Raw genomic sequence first — 5,156 nt, forward strand, 5'->3', positions numbered from 1 at the left:
TCCTTTTGGTTACATGGTACACAAAAACTAAAAAAGACATACATTATAATTTACAAAGAAGAAATGGGAAAGGTCAGTGGGGAGGGGGAGAGAGGGAGGCAGTACATATCAATACTTATCAATAGCATGAAACAGTACCAATCAAAACATTTTACAGAATTTACATAACATTTAAGATACAACATAGATAGTAGCCCCTGAACATTACTGTGGGGGATTACGCGATGTACCCCCGGAGGCGGGTAGGACCAAGGATTTGGATACATATTGATTCCAAGCAAACCATTTGATGTGGGGAGAGGAGGCAGAAGAGGAGTAAGGGACTCCCAACGTTTCCATGTCACAACTTAGCTGAAGATTAGCAATTATCATGACTATGGAGGGCAGCGTAGCTGATTTCCAGGCTTGGGCAATCACCGCACAGGTAGCTATAAAGATGTGACCTATAAGATACCGATCTCCTAATAACACTTGTGGAGGAAAGAAGTGTAAGAGAGCAACTTCTGGTGTACTAGGAATCGGAGTTTGAATAACTTTAGGTATTAAGGCATACACCTCTGCTCAAAGAACTCTGACCACTAGACAACTCCAGAAAACATGGAAAATATCCCCTATCTCTCCACATCCCCGCCAACAGTTCCTGGACTGGTATGGCCATATCTTGTGCAAAATATCGGGGTCATATAAAGTCTGTAAAGCAACTTGTAAAGCATCTCCGAATGGTTCAAACACCTCGACATCCGATGGGCATTTTGGTAGATTTTGTCCCACTGATTCGGCTCAAATTCCTGGCCAATATCCTTCTCCCAGGCTAGCTGGGAAGAGGCTTTTATAGGATGCTGAATTGTGTTGAGGTGGGTGTACCAGAAGGAGATAGCCGCTTTGTTACTTCCAGTTGAGTCTGGAAAAAAAAAGAGAGCTGGTGGGTGTTGTAGAGAGGAGCCCTGTGGGTGTAAGGAATGTAACCAATGCCTAACCTGGAGATACTTGTGAAAATCTTGGTTAGGAATGTGGAATTTATCCCTCAATTCAGAGAAGGGTATTCTGCCTGAGTAAGAGTAGAGCAGTTTGAGATTAGTGATGCCCCTTGAATACCACAGGGAGAGATTTAGGTTGGGAGTAAGTTTTGATACTCCAAGGAGGGAGAGATTAGAGGTAGGGAGGGTGACAAGGTTAGAGGTCTTTAGGAATTTGTCCCAGGTTGCAAGAGCATCACTAGTGAGACGTGGGATGGTAACCTGGGGAGGTCTCCAGGACCTGGGAATCCAGAGAAGATCAGTCAGTGGGAATGCACTATTGAGGCCTCTCTCGAGGTTGACCCAGGATTTACGGGAACCTGGTAAAGACCAGTCCCGGAGCTGAGCTAACATGGCCACTTCCTGGTATTTGATATTTGACCAAGTATGGTAAGGCCAGTCCCTGGTCTTTTTTGGGCGTGCCATAATCGTATGAGTTAGTTTAGGTTTGGCCCTTCCAAATATAAGAGGTTAGTAGGTTAGGTTACCTAACTTGTTCATATAGAATTTGGGCAACTTAAAAGGCAAAGTCCTAAATAAATACATAATTTTGGGTAGAAGAGACATTTTAAGCACGGCTATCCTGCTTAGCCAGGAGACCTCATGGTGTTGCCATGCTTTTGCTAGGGTATTTAATTAAATTAATAGTGGGCTATAGTTGGTCTAAATGGGAGGTTATCATGATTCCTAGATAGGGCATGGATAGGGGCCTCCAAGAGTATGGGAAGGCTGGCCTTGAGGCGACCCAAAAGGGGCTCTGTCAAGTTAATAGGGAGAGCGTCCGTTTTAGTTGTGTTTAATTTGTAATAGGAAGCCCTTCCAAATTCTTGTAGCAAATCGTGTAAAATTGGAAGTGAGGTCTCCGGGCTAGTCACGTACAGCAAAATGTCGTCTGCAAAAAGACATAATTTGTGCGTGGTAGCAGCTAGGGTGATGCCTGGGAATTGAGGATGTTGCCTGATTCGCTCGGCCAAGGGTTCGATAGCCAAGAGAAAGGTGAGGGGCGAGAGGGGACAGCCTTGTCTAGTACCATTGGAAAGTGTGAATTTAGCTGATGAAAAGCCGTTGCTATCGACCGTCGCGGAGGGGCCCTTATACAAAGATAATATAGATTGAAGTATTCCCCTGCTAAAATCAAACCGAGCAAGGACTCCCGCCATATAGCCCCAGTGGAGACTATCAAAGGCTTTTTCCGCGTCTAATGACATAATTAATAGTTCATGGTGGTGTTTGTTGGCTTGCTCTAGGATATTAATCGTTCTGCGTGTATTGTCGGATGCTTGTCGTCCAAGCACAAAGCCTACCTGATCCAGGTGAATCAAGGACGGTATAAAGGGATTAAGCTTATTGGCAATCAATTTGGCGTAGATTTTTATATCTTTATTGAGAAGAGAGATTGGTCTATAGTTCTGACATTTGGATGGGTCCTTGCCCGGTTTGGGTATCGTGACAATACGGGACTGCAGCATCTCCGAAGGGAAGTTCACCCTGGTGAGTGCCTGCATTAAATAACTGTTCTAGGAGTGGGGTAAGTTCAGTCTGGAATGTAGCATAAAAATTATTAATAAATCCATCAGATCCCGGGGCTTTGTCTTTAGTTAGGTATTTAATAACGTGTGTAATTTCAGACTGTGACCATGGGGCATTCAATGAGATTAGAGAGTCAGAGTCCAAAGATGGTAATTTTAATTGGCTCAAGAAATAAGGCTTTTATTTTTATGTTATTTTATTTTGTCTTCCTAGAGCTCAAGTGATGTATGTACATTTATTGTACTGCAAATGCTATTAATTAGTTTATAACCAATAAATGCATTTCAATTTCTTTACTACTACCGGTATAGGCATAATTTTTTTTCCCAATGATTTAGTTGGCCACAAGAACTGATATATAAATATTTTATCCCCTAATCCTCTGTCCTTCTTCCAAGGGCAACATTTAAGGATCATGATCTACTACTTTCTTCAACAAAATCTATTCCTCCTCCTCTATAAGCACCTTGTTGTTACTGGTGATGTTATAAGAAAGTGTTGCACAGAACAATTATAGTGAAGGTTAATATGTGTTCCTTACCATTACGTCAAAGAGGTACAATGTTTAGGAAGTGGGTTGTGTAATATGACTTTTATTTTAACCACAACATTTTTTTCTTGAAAAAAAAATCCAACATTTTTTTAACCAGCATGACTAAACATACTTTATTTTATTAGTACTCCTGGCAGTTATATTGGACACATTACATTAATGTATCTGCTTCCCTCTGGTGGGGCTATTGATAAAAATTTTTTGCTGGCTTCTTAATTAACAACACTACCACACCTAATGCAGTAGCAATGTCATAAGAAAACAATAATTATAGCAAAAATATAACCCACGCAAAAGTATCTAATAGAGTAATTGGTAAAGTTCTTTCATTATACTAATACAATAAGATAAAGTGTCGCGGAGTCTAAACACACCCCTGGTCTTCACCAGGGACTCCCTTCAAGGGAGTTTGGAGTTTGCTGCAAGGGACGTGCAGGTCGCAGCCCTCCAAGCTAGCTATCAGCGGGGTGGATGGTGAACAGACGTGGTCGTGCAGGCAGAGGTCAAACATGGTATCAAAGGGTAAGGCAAATCAAAGTCAGCAAGCCAAAGGTCAGATACAGCGGGAGCAATCAGGCTGAAGGGAGAAGCAGAACCAAGGAGAGCTGAGTCAGTACACAAGAGGTCAGTCTGAGAGCAGGGAACAGGCTAGAACGCTAGAGCATAGGAAGACCTAGATACTGTGTCGCCTACCTAGTGCTAGAGACAGATTTAAAAAATGGAACCCAATCCCTGATTGGTGACAGTGGAGGCGGTGGCCCGGACAGCTGTCCGCCATTAGGAAGTGCAGGGAAGCATCGCGTTGCTAGGAAATGGAGATGCAAGTGGACACACATGCGCACAGCAATCCTGAAGTGAAAGGACGGCATCCAGCTTTCTAGCAACATACAGCGCTGCTGGCTGAGGAAGGCGTCTGTTCTTGGCACTGATGGTGAGTGTGGGGACGGCGCCTGACACTCCTTCTATAATCACTCCCTTACCACTGCACTTGACTCTGTCACCATCAAGCTTCTTTGGTCCCTGCCTCAATTGTGGAACTCCAAACTTACCCGATATCTACAAAAATGCTCCAGTAGAGCAGAATGGCTCTGGAGAAAGTTACGTACTCATGCTGACTTCCTTGACTAAAAGTTCATACTCACCCCGTACAGACCTGCACTATCATTCTCTAATCAGTCCTACTTTAAGGCTCTCATTTGATCCCAATCCTCCAACCCCATCACCTTTTTACCCTCTTCAACTCCCTTCTCTTCCCACTCCCACTCCCCTCCTTACTCTCTGCTATTGACTTTGCTACCCACATCATCTACAAAATGTAATCAATACATCATGTCATCTCCCACCATCAATCTCTTCTCGCTCCACCCTCTCCCTACACACTTTGTCCCACCTCCCTTCTCCTCTGTGGAAGCTATCGCCATCTACTGCTCCCCACTGTCATCCACACTTGTTAACCCACCCTCTTTCTTTTCCTTCACTCGTATATCTGCAGATGAAATACGCCCCCTTCTGTTCTCCTTAACCCCCTCTACCTTCAAATTTTACCCCATCCCCTCCCACCTCTGCCACTTCCTATTTCTTGAGGCCTGCTCCCACCTTGCCCACCTCCTCAACTTATCCCTCTCCTCTGGAACCTTCCACTCCTCCTTTAAACATGCTCTTGTCTCTCCAGACCTTGCTTCTCTCTTCAATTACTGCCCTATCTCCCGCCTTCATTTTGCTTCCAAACTTCTTGAACAGGTTGTCTACATCATCTCTTTCCTCTAAGCCTTGATCCACTCCAATCTGGTTTTCACTAACTCCACTCCAACGAAGCTGCAATCTCTAAGGTCACTAATGACCTTCCCTTCACTAAAGCTAAAGAACATGTTTCCCTTCTTATCCTTCTTGACCTCAATGCTGCCTTTGCTACCATTGACCATTCCCTCCTTTTGCAAACTCTCAAATCATCAGGGTTCTGTAACACTGTCCTCTTATGGTTTTCCTCTTACCTTTTATTATTTTATGTTTTGCTTTGGTGATTATTCCCATTGTTATCATTGTATTGGGCCATTGTG

This window comes from Mixophyes fleayi, chromosome 7 (assembly GCF_038048845.1).
Source record: "Mixophyes fleayi isolate aMixFle1 chromosome 7, aMixFle1.hap1, whole genome shotgun sequence".
Lineage (NCBI taxonomy): Eukaryota > Metazoa > Chordata > Amphibia > Anura > Limnodynastidae > Mixophyes > Mixophyes fleayi.